Consider the following 25542-nt stretch of genomic DNA (forward strand, 5'->3'; position numbering starts at 1 on the left):
TTTAATTTACTTTTTGCTTTTTTTGGTTTTATGCTTAAAATACAGTACACTTAGCAATTTAATAGTTTTTGTGAAAATTTTCCTCATTGTGCTTGTTCTAAATTTTCATGAAAGATTATTAATTCACTGGTGAAATTACACAACTTAGTGTTAGTAGGTGTTCAATATTTCTCATGCACGATTGGCTACATATGAACACTTACAGTTGGTAAGTTTGTTTTTCATTGTTACACGTTATTTTGTCAACAAAGGAATTTTTTATTGGTAATTACAGTGGTTGTTTGAACTAATTTAATAAATTATATATTACGATCAATTAAATCATGGTTTTATAAATTTCTCCAGTAAGAGATCAATTTTTAATTAAAGTATAGATATTCATTAAAAGTTATATAGGCCTACCGTATCTTTCCGATTTGCACTACGCATTTACTTTTACACTTATGTTTAATTCCACAAATTACATTTCATATATGTTTTGATCTTTCATCAATTTTATACTGTTTGTGAATCAATTGACATTTCTTCTCGTTTTCTGTATTTTTTGGATTGGCTAAACTTTATTACCTACATTTAAATTTTTTAATGTGAACATAAGAGTTAAAAATCAAACAGCATTGCAAAGGCAGAAGAAAATGAATCAGCTGCATAAATATTTACACACTTTTTAATTAAAACAGAATGACAGAGTTAAAGGCCAGAATAATATAGAATTTTTGGAATATCCAATTACTTATCTTATTTAGTAACAATTTATTAATTACATTGCACGCATTATTTTTAATTTAGCAATGCAAAGAAATGACATGGTACAAACACAAAATAACACCGTAATTGGAAATGTATCTAATCAGGTACAAGAACTATCAAATAAACTTGAAATTTGAACAGGTACATGTTTTGTTTCACAAGTTGACATATTCATAAAATCTATATATATAATTCACTAAGGGCACGCAAGACAGTGAGCGCAAGCAAGACAGAAAGCAACGCCCGCCAACTCACAGAGCCCCGCCCACCAACTCTAAGACCATGGGATATGCTCGACAGAGCCCTGCCCGCCATTTCTAATCCTACTTCCGCATCCACCATCGCTCTCGATCAAACAGCAATTAGCAAACAAACAATGATAACTGGCAGTAAGAGTGCAAAATTCACAATTGGTATGCCAGTTTGAAAAGATAAGTTTTGAGGGTAGTTTTAAAATGTGTTATTGAATCGAACTGATGTATATTAGAGAAAAGAGAATTCCCGAGTTGAGGAGCACAATAAGAGACGCTCAAGCTCCCAAAGCACAGAGTTTGATGTGTTGTACAGAAAGTACAGCTGCGAATCAGAGTGAACAAGACGAGTGTCAGTCTGTTGGAGATCAGTGAGGTTGTGGAGAGCTTTAAATGTTAAGAACGGTATTTAGTATTGTATTCTGTAGTTAACAGGGAGGCAGTGAAGTTGAGAGAGAATAGGTGTACAGTAATCCCTCCTCGATCGTGGGGGTTGCGTTCCAGACCCCCCCCCGCGATAGATGAAAACCGCGAAGTAGAAACCATATGTTTGTATGGTTATTTTTATATATTTTAAGCCCTTATAAACTCTCCCACACTGTTTATAAATATTCCCCGCAGAGTTATACAGCATAATCCTTTTGTATTCTCTTAGATATTAGGTAAGATTCATTGAAATTATGTATATAAACACACTGTTTATATACAGTAAAACCTAAATATTATTTTAAAGATATTGAGTGTCTCTGATATCACATATGTTACAGCCATTATGATAGACAGGCCGCCAGCAATAAATACGTACAATGCAAGAAAAATGTTTACCTTTTCGGCAATCGTTAACATCTTCCGTTTGCGCTTGGGCACGGCCCCTGAAGCAGTAGCAGATCATTTTGGAGCCATAATGAAGGGCTTGACTATGCACAAAGATAAACACAAAAGAGCACAACTCTTTACACAGCGAAACACGTTGATGCTGAATGAGCGAGACGAGACTTCCTGGTTAACACTGCATTCAGCACGCAGGAACTTAACTGCGTGCTCTGATTGGTTAGCTTCTCAGTCATCCGCCAATAGCGTCCCTTGTATGAAATCAACTGGGCAAACCAACTGAGGAAGCATGTACAGGAAGTAAAAAGACACATTATCCGCAGAACCCACGAAGCAGCGAAAAATCCGCGTTATATATTTAATTATGCTTTCATATAAAATCCGCGATAGAGTGAGGCTGCGAAAGTCGAAGCGCGATATAGCGAGGGATTACTGTAGTATGTTCAGTGGATTTAGAACAGCAGGTTATTGTCCTGGCAGCAGAATTTTGAACAAATTGTAAGCGATGGATACGTTTTTGTGGGATGACAGATAGAATACCATTACAGTAATCTATACGTGAGGTGACTCGGGCATTAACCAATACTTTAGTACTGTGTTGCTTAAGAACAGGACAAAGTCTAGAAATGTTTCGGAGATAGAAGAAAGCAGTCCAAGAAATGTTACTTATACGGGAGGAATTATTTAATAATAATAATAATAGTAATAACAATAATTATTATCATCATTTAATAAATTGCCATTATTAGTGTATAAATGGATATAAATAATTGCATGTAAACGATTCGTCAAAATCTGTTTTATGTAAACGATACTGTTTACAACGTTATTGTTTTTTCATCAGAAAACCCGGTTTCCACGTCTACCTGTATTAGTTTAAATGGCACTTTTACCACTCGCAATAAGGCGGACGCGCTGACTTATCGTGTCGACTGGGCAACACAGTGAATGCAGCGTCTATCTATATATGTCTATGTTTTCCATAGCCTGCTACAGGAAGGTGCTCTCTCGACCACTGGCATTGGTTTTGCTCCTTGCTATTTTCGTTATACTGCAACAATGGTTTCCTAAGCCTTTGTTATACTGAATTCCTTTCTCAACGTTTTCCGTTCCTATTCTTATACCGCCGTATGCTACGGCGGGCTTCGGCTAGTTATTATATAATCTCTACATATACAAAAAAGCAGAGAGGAGGACACTCCAGATTTTTCCTTTCAGGGTACTCTAGAAATGCATTGTTTCTAAAAGCCCTATTGTATTTCTCTGTATAAATAAATCACAATAGTTATCTGGACATATTACTAATTGTTGCAAAATATTATCCAAAGACAGCGATAACAGAATGTAATTACATGCATTCGTAGTGAATATAAAGTACACATTTTAACATTTTTTTAATAATATCATGAACTGTACTTAACAGACGGTGGTCAAATAAGTCTGTGGTGGCTAAAATACTTTTCACAGATGCCCGAACCCACGTCAAATAATGTAAAAATCTGCATTTTTTTGAAATACTGTTAGTTGTGGATGCTTTATGTCTAATTCTAGGTCATTATTCACATATATAAAAGTTTTGAAAGAAGTACTGTGGTATAGCGGGTCCACAGCTCATGTCAAAGGCCACTTTTGAAAATAAAATCGCTGCACTCGCGGCTTAGGGAGGGGGCGTGGTGGTGTGTGTTTGAAGTGGTTCCCGGGGTGATTTGTGATGTGGACGGTCCTTGCTTAAGTGCACAGGTGAGGAGTCATCCGCATCCGTAATTGTTCCCGGGAGCTGCTGATTGCCACAACTGATCCACGTCCCCGTGATATATAGAAGCATAAGGCAGCTAGTAGAGGAGGGAGAAAAAAAAAAAAAGAAAAAAAAAAAGAGGGGGAGTGTGGTGTTATGGGTCCACAGCTCTTTCAGCAAAGGCCATTTAAATAAATAATCACCGTGCTTGCGGCTTCGTGAAGGGGCGTAGCAGTTGTAGCAAACCACGGGGTGATCTGCGGTGTGGGCGTTTCTCACCTACTGCAGATCCACATCCGTGATTGTTCCCATGGCTAATGTGCTGCAGCTGCTATGGCCCCTCGCTGTATAAAAAGAAGCGCAAGTCAGTTGGAAGGGAAAAAGAAAGTTCCGAAAAATGAAAAGAGAAGGAGACGGAGGTTACAGGAAGCGAGCAGGTCGGTGCAGCAGGAAGCGGGCGAGTGAGCGCTCGTAGGCAGCTGAGCCGACAGCCTGAGTTTTAGGCCGACACCCAGGGCGTAGTAGCTGTTGTCGCTCCCGCTGAGCAAGCATGTAGGTGGAGTGACCAAAGAAGGAGACGGGTGACCCGGCATGGGGCCGCGGATGGCAGCGGGAGTCAGGATTTGGGATGTGGTGTCCTCCACGTGAGAACCTTGGCCATGAGAGGAATTCCCAAGTCGCGGTCTGGAGGGTGCGGAACCAAAGCCAGGGATCGGGACGCCTCCAGAGCAGTAGTGGAGAGGTCAGCTGCAGGTAGAGTGGCTCCCCTGTTGCGAAGCCTGGACAGGGAGAGGCTGGGGAGTCACCGGTTAAAAGAAGGCACCGGGCTTGTTGTTGACTTTAAATACTGCTTCCTAGAGAATGTTTTAACCTCGTTTTAAAGGATTGTTTTTTCTATTGTTTTTAAACCTCCACATTTGTTTTTGGATTATTTATTTGAACAGTTTTGAAAGCACTGCACATTATTGAACACTGTTTTTGTTGGCTGTTTTAATAAAAGCACTTTTGCACATTTGTACCATCCCGTTGCTATGTTGTTGCCTCCACTGTCTAGATCATCTCGGTGACATTATCGACGGTGTTGGGTTCAAGGGCTCCCGAACAGCAAAGGGAGCATGAAGCAGAACCCATATCGTCACAGGGAGGGAGAGAGAGAGAGAGAGAGAGAGAGAGAGAGAGAGAGAGAGAGAGAGAGAGAGAGAGACGGAGGTTGCAGGAGAAGGCGGCGGCAGAAAGTAGCTATGAGAAAGTCGGTGCGCGAGTGAGAAAGAAAGAAAGAGAGAGAGAGTGAGCAAGTGCTCGCAGGCTGGCAGCTGGACAGTGAGCCCTAGCGGGGTGTTTGGCCGACACCTAGGGCAGTTAATAGTGGTCGCTCCCGCTGAACATTGTGAGGAGTGGGATTGACCGGAAGAAGGATGGCTAGGCGTGTAAGGCCGAAAAGGCAGTGGGAGTCGGGAGGCTTGGAAGGTGGATTCCCCCAACATGAGCATCCTGGCCGTTGAGGGAAGCCAAGTCTCGGTCTAGAGAGAGCGGAACCGAAGCCAGGGATCAGGAGGCCTCCAGACCAGTCGAGTAGAGAGAAGCTCAGCTTCAGGTAGGGCGACTCCAATGTTGCGAAGCCCGATGGGAGAAGCAGGGAGGCCGCCAGGTAAAAAGAAGGCAACAGGCTTTAATTTTAAAGAGACTGTTTCCAGCCATTGTTTTAACTTTGTCGTTGTTTTTTAAAGATTTTTTCTATTGGATTTTAACCTCTACTTTTCACCTTTGTTTTTACCGATTTATTTAAAAGATTTTGATACACTGCACTTCATTTGGATACTTTGTTTTTGCTTGTTGTTGGTTTTAATAAAAGCACTTGGCACTGTTGCGCCATCCCCTTGTTCCATTATTACGTCTCACTGCCAAGCTCATTGGTGACATTACAGACGTTGTCGGGTTCAGGGCTCCCGGAAGGACGATGGGAGTGTGGAGTGAACCCGCATCGTCACAAGTACCCATTGGAAAGTGGAACTCTATGTTGAGGTCTCAAGATGAAATTGTTGACTGCAATACACCCTAATGAACAGGTTTCTTAAAGGGTCATTATTGTCACATGTAAAGCGTGAATTGCTTATTTGCTTGCACTAATGGACTTGTAATAGCGGGACTATAGTAGCACTTAGCCGATAAATTGTCAGACTAATATTAAAATTATAAATCTGCAGAATCACTAACACCCTTATGGCTGCAACAGACTACTTAGGTCACGTTTATTAGAAGCAGCACCGCTGCATTGTAATATGGAGACCAGGGGGTGTGTGTCCAGAGTCCTCTCCGTATGGAGTTTGCATGATCTCCCCATGTCTGGGGTATGCCCCCCGGGTGCTCTGGTTTCCTCCCACTGTCCAAAGTCATTCGTTTAGGTGCACTGGAAACAATAAATTGGCCCTAGGTTATGTTTGGTGTGTGTTTGCCCTGCAATGGACTGGCACCTTGTCCAGGGTTTGCTCCTGCCTTGTGCTAGTTGGGATAGGCTCCAGCAACCCCCATGACCATGGTCTGAGTTAAGTGGGTTAGAAAATGACATGGTAATTCTCTGTATTCATAGCAGCTTAGTAAGCCCTTTTCCTTTCCCACTCATTTCTATATATGTTCAGTGACTTTCCTTGTTTGTATTTTTAAAATGAGTACGTAGCTCATTTAACTCACCTGATGTAAATTCCAACAACAGAGGAAGTAATTTGGCCTTGCAGAGGTTTACTGATGATGCCACCACTACTTGTACAGGCACTGTCAAGCAAAATTATACTACAATGATATGAAGGTGGACACTTTGACAAAACTGCTAAATTAATTATACGTTCAGTTTATTTTCTTGAAATATAAACTTGCTCTAACTTTGCAATATATTAAAGGTTCAAATTTGCCGGGTTTCCCCTTTGTAAAGGCTTCACCTTGGTAAACAATACATAAAAAATAAAAACTATATTACTATCAGAAATGCTTTAGCCTCTAAATGTGGCCATTTTTCTCCACACTGGAACTACATACAGGAACAGCCACATGTTAATTGTCCTTTTATATTTCCAATGATGCTTCCCTAGCCATTTCACGTTTTGGCCTTTGCCTTCATTAAAGAGTCCCCCAGTAAATGTTTAAAGAGGCATTAACTACTTACAAATTAACATTTTTTTATCTGCCAAACCACATATAAAAAAAAAAAAAACACCTCTAAGCAGATCTAAGTTTGCCCTGCACTCTATTTAAAATTAACTTAGTTAACCAAGTTAGAATTTCCTTTGCAAAACTGTCACTGCTGTATGAGACAGATGCATTTTCATTTGTCTCCTGTTGCCTGCTTAGTATAAGACTGGGATTAGTCTCTTCCACCAGGTTATCCTCATGTAACAGTTTGTAGTGATAATGAAAATGTGGTAAAAAACTTTTAAATACTTTCAAGGCCTGCAGACAAAAATGGTAAAACTTGCACTGTACAATACTAAAGTATTTTTTTCTACCCTTAAACCAACATATGCACTCTTTAGTCATACCTTTCTATTTAGTGTATTTTTTTCTTCACTACCATTACCCTTTGCAATCATTGGAAGGAAAAACACTACTGGCATTTTCTAAGGGGAAGAGAGAGATAGATATGCAATCTTACAATTTATCCAGGGAAGAGTGTTTGGAATGAGAGAAACAGAAATATCACAATGCAAGACTACTGTATGGTACTTTGCATATTCAGCCTGTTTTATGGGACTTTACCAGGTATACGAGTTTTCCCTCACATCCAAGAGATTTCAAATGTCAGGATGACTGGCTTCTCTGAAGTAAGCTAAATGTGAGCATGTGCATTGCAAAGTCCCAACATTTGGTCTAGGGTCGATTCCTGTCTGATAAATACTTTTGGGATAGGCTCTATCCCATTGGTGCATAAAAGAGGAAAAGGGTCAATGATTTGTGTGTTGTAATTACATATACTGAAATGATGATGACAAATTTTATTTTATAAGGTTGACACTTGTTTATTTTGATTAAAAAGTCCTGAAGCTAAAATATACTGTAATCCCTTTTGCGACCTATAACATGGAAAAAGGTGGCAGAAACTATAAAGACTGAACTTCTAGAATTGCTGTCAACTTGCAGGAATAAATAGAAGAATTCCTTCAGCAATAATATAGCCCCAAAGATTACTTCCAACACACACTAATGAACTGTGTGCCAACAGAACAGGCAAATCCAGCCATGTGGATAAATGCTGCCCCAAATATTAAATGGCATGTCTGTTGAATTTAATCTCTCAGCCTTGAAGTGATTTGCCTGGCTTTTACTTGCAAAAACTGCCCATTGCATTACAAGATTACAGTACAAATATGTTTCTTTTCTTGGAAGTAATGCTTGCCTTATACCTATGCTGCTAGACAAAGGAGAGTGACCAAAAACAAACAAACAAACAAACAAACAAACAAACAAACAAAACAAACATCGCCATAAAGAAAATCATCCTTGTATATATACTTTTTTCAGGGACTATACCAAGCACCCCAGGAAGTTTTAATTTTTATAAAATAGGAAGTTTATATTTACTGTAGATATCTCAGTTCACCTAGAGGCCAGTTTTATGTAGTCTCCAGGAAAGGAAATGTTTTGAATGTACATAGCAACTACCACAATAATTTAATTTTCATTTCACACAAAAAAACACTTAAAAACAGTTGATGCATGTCATATTCCATCCATGCCTCATTCTTTTGACCTTTTCCAGAACAAAGTTTGACACAGAGGCCAGAAGGGATGTCAGATTTTTGAAAGTACTTCAAAAATCCACCTTCACACAAATTACACCAGTTCAATTTTTTAATTGTCAAACATAACAGAATGTCTTTGGATGGAAAACACAGTCTTCAAGTTAGACAGGAGAGGGGGAATATACCCATGTGAATTTTTAAATTCATGTTGTGAGGTTTCTGAACTCTTTTAGAAACCGCCTTCAACAGGATGACATGCCAAAGTGTGACTGCAGCGTCTGTGGAGGACTGCTTGTCTGTCACCGAGGCATCCACAGGTTCACAGGACAGAAGCATAGCGCCGCGGAAACAACAAGTATGTTAGGCATCATTTTCAAGTATTCATTTTTCTGTTTATAGCTCAACAAAGCAAATATTGCTTATATTCAATCAATTCCATTATTAAAAAGTTAGATGAAATGTTTAGAAAATCTACATGCCATTGGACTTTGTATTTAACTTTAACAAAGGTGATTTGAAGCCTTGTGAATCTGTTGTACTACCTCAAGAAAACACCGCATTTACTATTGTGGGCTTACCCTTCACTTCCTTTATACTTTTTACCAAAATGAATACATGCTTGTTACACGGACAACGGAGGATCAAATAACTGTGGCCTATACTGGCTATACAGCAAACCACATTGTTTTTCTGCTATTCCCCAACTAAAAAACCAGACACAGGCTACCAATTACAACCAGTGTGAACACTCTTCTTTACACTGCTGTTAGTGAATACTTAGGAAAATATCAAATTACACTCTAGTTGACCAAACAAGCATGACCTTTGTATTTGTTTGTTAAAGGGTCCTGCTAGAAGATAGTGTTTTCAGTTCTCCCAAAACCCTGCCCCAAAAGTATATGCATTACATGCCCAAAAACTTAATATACTTTTTCATTTATCAATTGCAGGCCATGAATTTTTATTTTTGTTTATTCATTTTTCCACTATTAGAACTGTAACAGAAAAACTGGCAATTTTAAAGTTTAATTGGAAAATTGCCACTTCATAGTCTGTTGTGCCTAAACGATGCAAATCATATTTACAGAATTAACGTATTACTGCCGACAAAAGGTTCACTATAAGTTTGCAGTTCTTTAAAAAAAATTTATTTTTTTTATTTTTTTAATCACAGAAAATTAATGAGGCATTCAATTCATCGGAAAGTTAAACAACAGAAATAACTTCTGGGCCAGATTTTTAAATTTAATTGGCTTGTTACTAGAAACTTCAGGTATTCAAAAGTAAAAACTGCACACTTACCTCAGGAATATGATTAAGCATTCTGATACCAGAGAAACGAACAAGTCAGTTGTTCCCAGCTCCAGTCTGGGATGAAATAAACTTCTTGATTATAATAATCTTATTTCTGATTCTCAACTTTTTGTTAAAATCAACTAGCTCATTCTTGTTTTTGTTTCACAGTTCTGAAATAAAAAAGAATGCACAAGAATATATTAATTAAAATTCTCTGTCATTTCAGATCCTAATATTCAACTTACAATAATACTTTGATTTATCAACATAAAAAAACTGAATTTAATATAAGTAGATTTAATTGCAAATTAACTAGTAATACCAGTTTAATAAAGCTATTCTTCATTTCCTTGCTGACTCTCTGAGAAAAGAGTTTTTAAAGGTTAATACAAATGCATAAATAGGAAAATAAAGAATTGATTAATAAAACTAGTTTGCTGCAAGATTATGGTACTAATAAAACAGCTGTCATAGGATTCCTACCAAAATGAATCCAAGAACCTTTGTGCTAAAGGTCAACACTTAATATTAATGTATTTAATAGTTTATTTGGGAATGAATTCTCATTTCTATCTGTTTAAGCCTCTACAGCAGACACTAAAGAAAAATGTCCTTCACAATATTGTCAGTAAAAACCATAATAAAAAGACTATAATACTGTATGCGTAAAAATCTTAAACACGAAAAAAGTGTCAAGACTTACCAGTTAATTAACAAATAGAGACTTAAAATATTAAGTATGAAAACACATTCATTAAGTACAGCATTAATTTACTACAGTTGCTGATCACACTTAACACTGGAAATGTGTGCTACAAAAAAAAAAAAAAACAGAAAACCTCAGCAAAAGCAATAGTCAGGAAACTTTAGCAACAGAGATGAGGTATAAGACTCCAGCCTGTGATATTACACTCAAGTCAGATGACATTCAATATTGTAGAATCAGGAAGGAACAGGGGGTCAGAACCTAACTTATTACTCCAAAGGACAGTGAATAACCAGAGAAATACAAAAAATAGATTAAATTGTAAAGTATTAGACAACATACAGCTGAGGAGATAGGACTGGAAAAATCATTCTAAACCACTTCATTTTGAAAATAAAATTTTCAGTGCATCCGTTTAGTATATATTAACTCCTATTTAAATGATACCGTCAATGTTTGTTATGTACAGTATATTATACAAACACACTTCCTTTAGTAGTGTTGCATAGGAAAGTTGTCTTTAAAAAAAAAAAAAATGAGGCAATCCAGTTCATTTAAACTCATTCAGTGCGTATAATAAAAAAAGCAAATATTTATTAGTTTCAAAATAAATTTTCAAGTGTCTGCTCATTGTAAGAAAATGCCAAAAATACATCTGCACTATTTAAAAAAGTAAGTAATACTGTCTCTATATGGACATCCTGAAAAACTACTAAAGCAAAATAAAAGTGCAAAAAATAACTTAAGTAAATGAATACAAATATTAATCCATAGGACTTCATAAAAATACTGGAAAATTAAGACCAAAACAGTAATGTTTCAAAAACAGAATGCAGAGATTAAAGAAAACATCATAGGTTTAGAACAAAAACATAACAGTTTAAAATGTAAGACAAATGGCAAAATATTCATAGACTATTCCACAAAAAGCAAAAGCATCAGGGATGTATGAAGTGAATCAAGTCATTGAAAATAAACAGGGAAATCCAAAAAGTTTAAAACATATAGCCACCCAAAAGAAATGAAGTAATGTCAGACATGCTGATCACATTTGTCTTTTTGACTACTTAAAACACCAGTGTCTGATAGAAATGGAAAGGAACATTTGGTCCATCAAATCATTAGGCATGCTGGTCCACTATCTTAAGCAGACAGTGGAGTTTTACCAGTGGGCCTAAACAAAATGCAAATCTTATAAATTGTTCCTAAATTCTCTACATTTCTAATACTTGAAAGGGAAAAAATGCAAAATAAATGGAAAAAATGCAAGAGTGACATCATTCCTTAAACACAGTGGCAAAATGGATTCCATTAATTATTGGCATCATATATAAACAGACATACACAAAAACTCACAAACCAATTTGAACCATGATCTTAATAGAGAATTGACATGATACATGCTACTGCAACAAAAAAAAAAAAAAAACTGGAGGTGCAGGCTACCCTGACAACATAATCAGGCCTTGGATCCTTTTCACAGCAGATGGCATTTTGGGCTGTTGTCATATACTGTATTAACAAAATGTCCAGACTATTTTTTTTTTGTGGCTAAAAAACAGATTTCATTTTTTGTGAAACTCCGTTTTTCCTTTGATATGTAATATATAAAGTTACTTTTGTTTGAAAGTTCTTTTTGCAGCATGATTCTTCCGTTTTTGTGTCTGGAAACTTTTACCACTGCTGATCCTTTGAGATTATGTCTCTGCAGCCAACACAATGTCACAGTATGCTACAAGTCATTCGCTTTTGGGAGTGTGCCGTTAGATTTTAGCATTTGAAATGGTGTGATCCTGCCACAAAATCTGTTCAAGTGTCTAAAGTAGGCTTACTGCAGCATTACTTGTACTACATCCCATCTTCCTCCAGTCCAGACTGTATAAAAGCCAGTTCTAGCCAAATAGCCAACTAGTCTGAAACTTTCACTTTTCTACCTTTCAATTCAGAATAAGCAATACTCCTTTTAGTCACGGGAAGCAGCACTATAACTTAACTTATTTCTCACTTTAATCCAAAAGTCATATCATTATGCCTAGCCTACCAAACACTGCATTCATGTATTTGTATCACAAAATGCTGAAGTAACCTTTGACTTACTGGGCTGATGACAAATGTTCTCCTTTCCAGAGCATGTAATGGTAGGTTTCCTTTTCAAATGTTCATATATCATTGTTGTGCTCTAGTGCCATACGAGGTCAGACCTACACACTGTGCAACTGACAACCTTTTTCTCTGTGTTCAACAGTGCTCCATACTCTGGATGTTTTAGGTCACACAGTCTTCTCTGCCACTTTCATACAGTTGAATGAATTAGTGATGCAATTACATGAAACAGAAGCCTAATGATGTAATAAAATAATGAAAGTGATCGCGGCCAACATTTATATATATATAATTCACTAAGGCAAGACACCCATGGAAAGCACGCCGGAAGGGGCATGGATTCACTAAGCCGCCGACAAGTAAGACACCTATGGCGCACATAGGAAGGAGCCATGCCCACCAACTCCAAGACCATTGGATACAATGACAACTCGCGGAGCCACGCCCACCAACTCGGACGTGACGACACTGAAAAAAACAACGTCATTTATATTCGTCTGTCATAGAGGCCACATGCACCTCTGAGCCACGTTGACTGTTCATAGAGACAGGTTTCTCGCGGAGGTGAATCGCCATATGCAGCGTGTAAAACTGTTTGCGAGGGGTATCCCATGGGATCCTTAAAACAATCCTTTACAACCGAGGTTAAAACACAATAAAGTAAGCAGTCTTTAAAAACCGAGTTTTCGGTTACGACGCACAACCGCGTGCACCATAGAAAACTGTTTTACACGCTACATACAGCAATTCACATCCGCGACAAACAGGTGTCTTCTTCACTCACGGACAATTATATGTTGCTCTCTCCAGAGTTCCATCTTTTCATTCACTTTCTGTTGTATCCTCAAACTCTCCCTTTTTAGACAACTGTGTCTTTCCAGAAGTGTTCAACCATTAATAAATAATTATGCGGCGTTTGTTATGCTGCGGGTTCATTATTGTGTTGTATTTTGCTCTCTCCAGAGTTCCATCTTTTCATTCACTTACTGTTGTATTCTCACACCAACCAGTTTTAGACAACCGTGTCTTTCCAGAAGTGTTTAGCATTCAATAAATACTTATGCATGAGACTGAGCGTGTGTCTACCCGCCGCAGAGAGGCGTGGGTAATCTGTTGAACCCCCATTCAGGCTGCAAACCGTGCAATTCCCACTAAGTGCGACTCATACGCTCCCACTGATTATGTCCCTAGCCTTTGTACACACCCCCCTCCCACCTTGCTACAACCGTTGTCGGGTGTCTTGGTAGATTATATATAGAAAAGCAGCCAAAACCGGACAAAGCAATGAAAAGTCTACGTGAGTCACAGGTGCATCTGGACTGTGCAAAGAAGACAACGACTCAAGTAACGAGTTGGAGGTGGGCACATGAGCAGACAGTGCATACTGAACGAGAAATCAGCACACTAGCATGACGGAAGGAGCGAAATGGACATCCTTCTCCTCTCCTCCTGTTCCACCCTCCGCGCCTGAGCGTCGTCCACCCCCATCCCTCCGTCTGGCAGGAGAAGGTGCGATTGGGATCTGCCAGCTTTCAGTCATGGACAATTGTGTGTTGGTTCATTCCGTGCATTGTTACAATGTTGCTTTTCTTGCTGATTTATTACATTACCGATTTTTCAAATGTTAATTTTCTCCCTGTGCTTAAAAATCATTAAAAAACCGGCCCGATTATGCGGTGTATGGTACGCCGCGGGTTGGCTAGTTTTAAATAAGAGATTACTATCGATTACGACAATTACGGTTGTTGTTGCAGCCCTAATAACACTTTGACCCATCACCATGCCAGACATCCTGTACAGTACAGAGTGCATGGCATTAATTTAAACAGCACCTTTCAGAAGATTTCTGTAATAGTATCCAGAAAAAAAAAAAAAAGAGACGCATGTACCATCATTCTTTGAGGACTGCAAGTCAGAGTGTTTCCTAGCACACCTGGTTTCCATAATCTTACAAGTAATGGGCGCTAGTGTCAGCAATTAACTACAAGATTACACGACTGAGTATTCAAAATGACAGACAGTGGTTATGGGGAAAACTATAGTATAAAAAAATAAATAAATAAAATAAAGCAAAAGACATAACGGGCTTTGGCATACATAAAAATGGGCAAAAAGAAATTTTTAACAGCCCTAAGCTGATGCTAAATCTTAAAGTTAGAAGTTATTAGCATTATTAAGGACTTATAAAGTTAAATTTTAGGCTGGTTAACATTCAGCAGAAAGCAAAGAACACTAGACTTACAATTTTTAACAAAATACTTGGATTTTAGAGTCATTAGACATTATATTTTTTTTAGAATGTCACTAAATGTGGACAGATAATAAATGTGTATAGCTGAAAAACTTTAAGAAATGGTCAAAACTAGGAAAACACTTGTTAAATGCAACTTAAAATGTAGGTAACTGCAAAGTACCACTTGATGGTGAAAGGAACATTAACTATAAGAACAACATGTACAATGCAGACCAAAAAAATGGGGATTTTGTTTCGAAATATCCTAGTATACAATGAAGCAATTAAACAAAAATAAAAATAGGTAAGATAATAAAGGTTTAATATAAATAAAAGAATGATGTGCTGCTGCTCTGCAATGTGCAACTGGGTCTCCCTCAGAAGTAGTGTCTTTAGCTCTAATCACCAATCAACTTCATGTAGCAGATCTCTTTAAACAATTCATTATGTACTCGAGGACACAAAAGGTTGAAACCAAGAGGCATTTCTTTTAATATGCTGGACCAAACTTCCAAATCATGTAGTAAAAGCAGAAACCCAGACAGATCGTTTAGATTCAAAAACACCATACAATTTTGATGGTATCTAGGATTGACCGAAAGTGCTAAAAAGGACTGAATGATCGTTGTTTTTTTTTTTGGATTTTTTCATATAACCATGACTGTGGTCTAAATTACCTTTCCGTTTTTCTTCCAATTCCAAAACATTTTTTGCTTTTATTTTAACATCTAACAAAATGGCATCTTAATTACTTAAGTGAATTTTCTGGGCTGTCCCACTTAGATTCACATGCTAGCTTCATATATTACTCTTGTTGTCAGTAAACCTTACAGGGAATTGGGGGGATATGGCACAAAACACATGCAGACAATGCAATACACATTCATATCCCCATATAACATATTTAGATAACACAGTAATCTGCTAATCTAAGAATCTTAACATAGCAAAATTCTATATTCTCATTTTAAAAATTTTATTCTAAGAAAAGTAGTTAGATCAACATGTTTTTACAGAGATATATTTTTCTTAAAGAATCACACAGACTTTCAAAAGCTAGAAGCTAAAACTCTGAAGTGTGACATTTCATTGCCTGCATATAGTGAGAATGCATATAATACGGAAATAAGATTAAAATAATAAATGACAAAACTGATAATATATTAAGACCAAATATTATATAATGGAAATAAATTGGGTCTGGGAATCAATTAAAAAAATGCATCATTGTATGCAATTAATTGTGATTAACTGCATCTAATTTTAAAACATGTAATCATAAAATAAGTACTTAAATCATGAATTAAATTTCACACACTGAGTCACAAAAATAATATAGAACTAACACAAAGGAATTCAAAAAAGTTAATTGCATAGCTTAAACAATGATGCTAAACCTGACCTTTAAGCAAAATACTACTTGAGCAAGTACAAACTGAATTTGAATGCCTTCCTAAAAAGTAAGTGGTAAAGAAGGCAATAAGAAAACAAGACCAATATATTAAGCACCTACAAAAATACCAAAAAAAAGTGTTAAATCTCAAATTAGCCTAGTATATAAAAAACACAGACACATCAAATTAAAGCTAAACAATCGAAACTACTGTAGATTTTGAATGCACTGCTAAAGACTGATTTAATTTAAAGTATAAAGTATCCCCTTAGATGGGTAAACATTAAAATTATGTTAAAAATTGCACACATATCATCCTCTATTGTTCATCATCATCATCATCCATGACTTGATAATTATACTGTACAAAAATGTTTGTCAACTGGTACACTGTGGAAATAATAGTGTAGTGCCCCTGGGTTCCGGACTTGAGAGAAACACACTACTTAGGTGGTTGAGATCTCTCCGAGGAGGACAGCACTGCCTGGAGACGCGGACATAAAAACAGCTCCACGATCGCGGTTTTGCAGACACTGCACTGAGAGTGCACTGTAGCAGCCAGGAGACATGTCGAAAGTCCAGCTGCAAGGGTGCGTGTTCACCAGCAATTCTTGCAAGCCGAGTGACGGTGAGTATACAAGTGCTCACTAAATACTGCATCTGTAAGCACCAATCTCCAAAACGGATTTTTTGATGGTGTCTCTGGTAGTCAAGACCATTTGGACAGTTTAGCACATGTATGATGACATTTAATGTTTTTGTAGTTGGTAGAATCGTGGTGTGCCTTGGGATTTTTTGGGTTGCAAAAAGTTTGCCATCAGAGAATAAAGGCTTGAAAACACTGCTATACACCATTGCTTCTGGCACACAAAAAGTTCTGCATAGAAATTCTCTCACCTAAAAACTAATACCATGCATTACTTGTGTGGTTATGTTGTGCTCTTTGCATAAATTAGCAAAGATACTACAAACTGGAATAATGGGAAGGGATAATCATACTTTCATAGAATTTTGTCATTATATTAGGCCAGTCAGCACTGCAAGCTACATGACAGACTGGTCAGTTAAATACAGTGGTACTACAGACTTATTTTGGTTTTAGTGCCAGTCAAAGATAACTTATTTTGCACTAAGGTGTTACGACATTGGACTCTATCTTCTTACAGAAACGTGAAATGGTAAAAAGCACAATTTTTATCTTTGCAACTTCTCTCTAGCATTGCACTAAGACTGCCACGAACACCCCCCCAATCTGTGTCAGTATATAGAAATCATGAAAATGAATATACCAGTATGAGGTAATCACCTTGTTGCCTGTCCTGAATACAGCAATATTTTTGAAACAGGTTAAACTACCCACATTAATTGCAAAAATTAGCATGTTGTCTTTTATGGATTTATTTTAGGCCTGGAAAAGTTGACTTGCATATAGAATATCATATTGGTGGAGGGTAGGCTTATTGATGTGAAAGCTCAATTTATAATTCAGTACTAACCTGTACTTATTACATTGCAACACTAGCTTTAAACCTTTGTATTGAAATATAACATGGGTAAAAATACACTGCAGTAATATGACATACTATAAAAATCAACATGTTTATAAGATAAAAACTTATTGCACCTCTACTTTAAGCTACTCATTTTTTTTTTAATTATTATACTTTACATATTCTTAAAAAGGTAACATTTCTTTATGTTAATATTTTATTACCAGGATCAATGCACATTTGATCTCAAACCATTTAAGACAGAGGTATGAAACAATCAAGACAAAAAAAGGCAAAAATATTGAAATACTGAGGCATTCAAAACAGCAAAGTAATGAAAAAAGTGTGTGTTGTGCAAGTTGAGAAAACATACTACTTTCTGTTTAATAACAATGTGCACAAAGACATAACTTCAAACATAGCATAAAGAAATCTTTAAATTGGGAACAGCCTCACTATAATTGTAGATCACCTACCAGCCACAACTCACGTCTGCTTACTGACTTCCAAGGCCTTGCATACCTTTCCACTCATCAATCAGTCAAGTCTTTTTCACAAGCAAGTTAAACCAACATATTCTGTTCTCTACTGAAGCATGAAGGGCAAAACTCAGCTTGTACTGCCTATACTTTTAACTAAATTTGAAAATGAGAACTGTGCTAGTGCAGAAACAAGTTTTATACTTGAATTTTTTTTTTTTAAAACTGTGAATGGTTTTAAAAATGTGCTTGAATATACAGCCTGTGACTCAAAAGGAAGATATTGAATAACCCATTACAATTTTATATTCTCTAACTATACCAACATTAAAATGTTAACAATGTAACATTTCTGGTACAAGTTGAAGTCTGTAGTCTATTAAAAAGGTGGTATGTCTACTATGAGAGAGGAAAAAAAAAAATTATGCCTTAACAGTGCTTAAGCCTAATATCATGGGCATTTATTAATTAAGCAGAGCAATCTAACCGGACAACACTTTCGTTTACAATTGAACAAATGACCATTACCTTCTTTGATTAAAAAAAATTAAACTATTCTGGTTTATCATATGAAAAGATGCAGAGAGAGAGAGAATGAGGAGACCAACTATGCCACCACAGTAAATACAGGCAGTCCAGAAACTTCATTGGACATAATCTTTCACAAATTCAACTCAGGTCAGTATTTTACAATGCCAATTTCAAATTGTTGTGGCTTGTATAAGCTACAGTCTAAATCTTAAACAAATCACAGAAACTACTGCAGTTTATTACATGAATGTCACAAGTGTTTCAGTGTGTCCTGCTATAATTTTCATTAGCTACTGCTTTTCCTTCCATAGAGGTCTGACAGAAATAAAATAAGATGTGCCAAAACTAATTTAACCTTACTGTATGTATGTAATGTTGGGCTGTATTTTTGATAGTCTGCAACTGGTATATTTATGCTCAAGTCTGTGAAAAGTATTTCCACAAAATTATGACACAGTAGGTCATACTGACATCCCACTGCAGAAGGACCCCAGTTTGATTCCTGGTCAGGGTGTCTGTGTGACATTTTCATATTTTCCAACTGTTTGTGTGGGTGTACTCCATAAACAGCACTTAGGCTTTATTGCCTAAATGGATTCTATACCATTTTCAGCAATGAAACTACTTTCTGTTGAAATAATTTTCATCCATTTTACTGTTCTTGGAATTAAGCATTATAAGTAAGGCAGAGAGCAATGCTCCTACAGACTAATCAAGGGGAACTACTCTAAAATGCATATTTGAGAGGAAACTAGAATGCACTGAGAAAATACTTGTGTCCATTGAGATTGAGGTTAAAATATGCAAAAGACAACTGGATGGGTATTGACCTCAGTTCCACTACAGTTATGACATGCATCGGTAACAACTACATTACATAATCTGCCACAAAAACCCACATATACAGTGCATTCAGGAAGTATTCAAACCCCTTAACTAAATGTGAAAAAGTAACCTTGCAGCCACATGCTAATTTTTAATTCATTTTCTCCTCAAAAACTCAATATTCCACAATGACAACATGAAAATGGGATTTTAGAAATTTTTACAAATTTGTTAAGAACAAAATGCAACAAATATCGCGATGACACAAGTATTCTGACCCTTTGCATCCTATTCTATTGCACCACAATGAGATGTTTCTGCACCTCGTTTGGAGTCCACCTGTGGTAAATTCAGTGGATTGCACATGACTAGGAAAGGCACACATGTATACACACACACACACATCTATACGAGGTCACACAGTTGACAATGAGTATCAAGAGTAAAAACCAAGCCATGGGATCTAAGGAATTACCTGGAAAGCCTACAGACAGGATTGTTCTGCGGCATTGACGATTATCAAGAGCAGAGTGGCCTCCATAATTCAGAAATGAAAGAAGCTTCTGTCAACAACAACTCTTCCTTGAGCTGATCACCCAGTCAAAATGAGCAATTTTCGGGGGAGTTGGGCCTTGGTAACAGACATGACCAAGAACTCAATAGTCACTATGGCGGACCTACAGAAAACCTGTGGGGAAACGGGAGCAACTTCCAGAAGGACAACCATCACTGTAACAGGCCACTGGTGCGGGAAGAAGACTTGCCTCAGTAAAAAAAGACACATGAATGCCTGCTTGGAGTTTGGGAGAAGTCACCTAAATGATTCTCAGACAATGAGAAACAAGATTCTGTGGTTTGATTAAACCAAGATTGAACTGTTCAGCCTCAATTACAAGTGTCACATCTGGAGGAAACTAGGCACTACTCCATCACCTGTGCAATACCGTTCCAACGGTACATTGGAGGCAGCACCATAAGGCGTTTTCTGTTGCAGGGGCTGGGAGACAAGTCAGGGTCAAAGGAAAGCTGATCAGAGCACTCTGAACTTCAGAAAAGGCAAGGGATTCACCTTCAAAAAGGTGAATGATTCTATGCACAAATTAAAGACAACACATGAGAGGCTTAGGAATAATTTTGTGAATGTCGAGTGGCTCAGCCACACCCTGATTTTGAACCCAATCAAAACATCTCTAGAGAAACCTGAAAACAGCTGTCCATCAACAGACTTCATTCAGCCTTCCAGAGCCGGAGGGGATCTGCAGAAAATAAAGTACAATGCCGATATGGCTATTTCTTAATGTTGATTAAAGCAATTGCATGCCATGCACCAATTTACTACATTCTGCCACTGGCCAGTGCTACAGCTTTAGTTAACAGCATAATAGGCAGAAGCAGAATTTCAAAGGTTAAAAGAGGCTAAAATAAAAATACACACTTTAAGAATTACCTTTTCCTAAATTCATATTTGAACAAACTGAATTGACCTATAATAGATGGACCGTGGGGCACATATTTAATAATGGTTTGGTCTAATAATGTGCTTGTTTATTAAACAATAAGAAACAGCAGCAATAAAGTCTTTATGAGTCTAACAAGACTGATCACTTGACTGTTCCTTCATTACAAACAATAAGAAAGTTCTGGGGAAAAAAAAAAAAAAACACATCACACACAACAAACAAATGCAAACTAGGAACAAGATATGACTAGCCTCAGTTTATTCCCATACCACTTGAACACAGTTCATATCACAATATCAGCTACTGCCGTCACTTTCTGCTCTTCACTCTCACGCTGTCCAGCATCCCGGAGAACAAGTCAAACACCAACATCTCTGTGAAGCTCCTATTTTTTAATATGTTTCCTATGAACACCATCACTCTCTCATATTCAGCCAAGTCTTTTCTAAGGATGCATTTACTTTCCTTGCTGGATAAGCTGCTGACTCTTAAGCATCTAGCCTCATACAACTTGTGAAGAGCTCTCAGATACGCACCATCCTACACTGCCAGTGAAGAGATGTAATCCTTCTTAGAAATCAAGAAACAGGAACTGAGTGATTTAACACATAAAATATTTTTAAAATGCAATTTCCATGTACCACCCAACAATATTAACTTTCAGGAATTTCAAATGGTTATTTGGAATTATCCCAGACTCTATGAACCTCTCATATTTCACACCCTGGTATGCAGTCACCATCTACAGACAACAATATCACTCCATCTGTAGCTGATGCAAAATAATGAGACACTTTTCCCACTTACACCACATTCGTGACAAATGCCATTTACTTGCATAACAATATTCTCAGTCTCTTTATAAAATTGTTTGAATTCCCTATGCCCTACGATGTTCATTCTACTTACATGTCTATACAGATTCATTTTAGAACAGCTTCTATTACAAAGTTCATCACTGAAGTAACAGGCATCTCTTTAAACAATGATGTGATACTTTGCAGTTTAGAAAGATGGACTTCATTTTGTTACATTCAAAAGGGCATTTTAGCATATGAGCTTCCATACCTAAAAGTTGCAGATGAAAATGTATAATTTTTGACGATATAGGTGCAGATCACCAACCATCAAAACTTTTATGCAGAACCATTAAATTACTTCAACAGCACATTCATTTGTTGTACTTATTTGCCATTGTCTACCATGACCGCATCAATCAACAACATGCATATACTTTAAACAAATGGCTTTTGTAACCATTAGAAATTCAGAGAATAATTGTATACATTGATTTACCTGAGTAAATGACAAAAAAGCAAATGAACAAATGAACAAAACCAGCTTTCATTAACAAAAAAGGATTTTTGTTGTATCTATACATAGTAAAAAGTGGCAACATGAAAGCAATCGTCTCTAACTGTATTCACTTTTTCTCAAACTGAAGACGACCACTGTTTCTTTAGTATTGGCTTTGACAATTACAATACTTTCTCTACAAAACAGTATATTGGATTTTTCTTTATTATAACGAAAAATATACTGCAGAATATTTGCAAACAGTTAATCATAATGCTCTGTGGGAGTGGGCCACATAAAAAAAAAAAAAAATCCATGAGGGACAGGCAACGGTGAAGTAAAATTTGCCCCAGGCAAACTAGATTCCTCCTTTATGAAAACAGCATATTGGCTACAATGAGAAGAAGTATAAAAAAAATTCAGTTTTAAATGAAATGCATAGTCCATAAGCAATGATAAAGTCATCACATTTTCAATTTGCATAGATCACAACATAACTGAATGGTTCAAAGCACTTTTATAAAAACACTATTTTGTTAAATCTCTCCCACTAGTCAAAGAATCTGCATTGTTCAAATGTTTTCACCTATCATTATAATCATTATAGAATTTTGATATACTACTTAAACTGTATAAAAGAAACACACCTAAGAGGAGAATTTTTAATGGAAAGAGATTAGCCCTTCTCAACTTCTAGTTTACTTGGATGCAAAAGTACAACCAATAGAACTTTAGAGAAAAATGCACAGTTCTAAACCTGCATTTAGAGGAGTTCATTTGAAAGGGAATCAAATACTTCTTTATTACTGCAGGAACTGTTATGTGTACTACTACATATGAAAAAATGAATCTATATTAAAAATCATTGGGTTCAAAATTCACCAAGAATAATATTACTTTCATTTTTGTATACAACTCCAGTTCATTAATTGTACCCTAAAATCAAATGTTTCACATCCCCTCTGAAAATGCAAGATGCCACAGCATAAACTGTCAACTTGCACGCTCATGTACATACAGAAACCTGGCCAGCTCTGTGCTGCCAATCATTTTAATGCTTTGATGTAGGTTTGTAAATGAAAATCATTGTCCCTGGAAGAATCCAACATGATCTTAAAAAGGACAAACTTCATATACAACACATGATAAACAGTCAGGAAATCAATCTGGAGTTCATGTGCTTCACTTCATTTTCATGGCAGCTTAACGGACATTTTACATTCCTGACTATTGCACTAAGGATCACAGATGGACCACTGATGTACTCTGCCTTTTATCATTGCTCCTTTGGCAGAATTTAAAAAATTTACTCCTATAACAAGCTTGAAGACTAGATGGCAAAAATGGTGGCAACACATAAGACTGATACTTTTGTGCAGTTTGGACAAGCCTCAAAATGTACTTTATTGTTTTGTCTGTGTTGGGTAATCTGTCAAGTACATAATCATAAAACATGAAATGTTTTAATAGGACAGAGAGGACTAAATGTTTAGTTAAATACAGTATGACATCATATAGAGGTTCACAAAAAAAAGTTGCTCTTCAAAATCAATCAATCATGGAGTTCAATGTATTCTCTCCGATTGTATCTCGGTAATGCAAAAATCTTCCTGCATGTTGGTTTCCCTGCTAGGAAACAAAACACTTAATTTATTTAAAACAGGGCTCCTAAAATCAAATATTTTACAAAATGGGATTCAATCAAATAAAGTGTTAAGCTTCAGCTAAATGCACGATACTACTTTGCTCCCACATTAAGTAGCTAATACTTTATACTAGAATGTACTAAACCTTTCAGGCTTTATAGATGTACTATCAGTATTTTAAATATCAGGTCTGATCACAAAGTATGCATTGGTACAGTGCGTTGCTACAACCACCACATGACGAAAGAGCTCGGGATCCTGGTTGGCAACCCCCAGGCAGACGTGGTCCAGTCCCACCCTCCAGAAATGACAACCTATCTGCTGCAGCCAGGTGTTATGTGGGCGTCCCCTTGGCCAGGTCCAGCCACTCCGGAACCGTGTCACATGGCCACAGCACAGTAGCTAGCGCTCCCTCACAATGCCGGTAATGGGCCTGTGGTGTTAAGGGTCCACAGCTCACTGAGCACAGGCCATTTTTAATAAATAATCGATGTGCTCGCGGCTTAGCGAGGGGACGTTGGGCCATAGTGGGCCGCGGGACGATCCGTAGGGTGTGGGCGTTTCTCACCTAGTGCACAGGTGAGGAACTGCCCACATTCATGATTGTCCCGTGGCTAATGCTGCAGCTGCTGTGGCCCTTGTCATTTTAAAAAGAAGCGCGAGTCGGTTTTAGGGGAGGTGTAAAAACGATCGGAGAGAAAAAGGAAAGGAAAGAGAGGACGGAGGTTACAGGGAGCGAGTGTGGAAGCAGGCGGTGCCGGAGAGAGACAGACACGCGGTGCGTGCATGTGGTGGCGCTATCGGCGCTCGTGGGCAGCTGTATGGAAGCTGGGTGTTAGGCCAACACCTAGGCGTTTGAGTTGAGGTTGCTCCGCTGAGTGAGCAGGTAGCGGGAGTGCCTAGAGGAAAGCGACTGGCCGCATGAAGGCCATGGAAAGGCAGCGGAAGTCGGGAGACTTGGTGGTGGGAATCCCCAACGTGAGCGACCTGGCCGTTGTGGGAAACCAAGTTCTCGAGACTGGGATGAGTGCCATACGAGCCAGGGATCGGAGGTCTCCAGTCTCATGCGTGTGTTTCAGGAGGGCAGCTGCAGAGAGCGTCTTGCCTGCTGCTTGGCCCAAACGGGATTAGCAGGTGAGACGCTAACAGAAGAGCACCGGATTTGTTGTTGGTTTTTAAGACTGCTTCCTAAAAGAAGATTTTAACCTCTCGTTTTTAAGGATGTGTTTTTTTTCTATTTATTGCTTTTTAACCTCCACGTGTTCTTTTTATGGGTTATTTAATGAACTGTGAAGAACTGCACTATTTATGGAACACTGTTTTTGACTGTTTTTAATAAAAGCACTGTTGCACTTTTTACCTTCCCCTTGCTGGAATCATTTGCCTCCATTGACTAGCTCACTCGGTAACATTATCGACGGTGTTGGGTTCAAGGGTTCCCAAAATCAGATGGGAGTGTGGAGCCAGAACCCACATCGTCACAGGGCCTCATTCAGGACTCTGTGAGCAACCACTCGTTCAAAAGAAAGTCAAACCACCGGCACACAAGGATTCTCCTAAGATACACAGTAACAAAATGGTCCAGTCTTCGCCTCAGGTTACAGGATAGCATCCATGTCTCGCAACCATATAGCAAGAGAGTAAGCACCAGGACTCTAAAAACTTTTTCAACAATCCTTTTGCATAGATATCGGGAGTGCCACACACCCATTTCCAGTGACCTCATGACCCCCATGCTCTACCAATTGGCCTACTGACTTCATAGTAAGTTACCACAGACAAAGGTC

The 25542-nt window shown here is 37.7% G+C and overlaps 1 protein-coding gene across 4 annotated transcripts in view; it reads right to left on the reverse strand.

Annotated features, from left to right (window-relative positions):
- kank1a (KN motif and ankyrin repeat domains 1a) overlaps positions 1 to 25542 on the reverse strand; it is a 202941-nt gene that overhangs the window by 155343 nt on the left and 22056 nt on the right. For all 4 annotated transcript variants that reach the window (XM_039758591.1, XM_039758590.1, XM_039758588.1 and 1 more), the window contains exon 2: positions 9600 to 9763. The gene's annotated coding sequence lies outside the window, so the exon portion shown is untranslated. The remainder of the gene's footprint in view (positions 1 to 9599; positions 9764 to 25542) is intronic.

The sequence above is a fragment of the Polypterus senegalus genome, chromosome 7, assembly GCF_016835505.1.
Source record: "Polypterus senegalus isolate Bchr_013 chromosome 7, ASM1683550v1, whole genome shotgun sequence".
In the NCBI taxonomy this organism is placed as follows: domain Eukaryota; kingdom Metazoa; phylum Chordata; class Cladistia; order Polypteriformes; family Polypteridae; genus Polypterus; species Polypterus senegalus.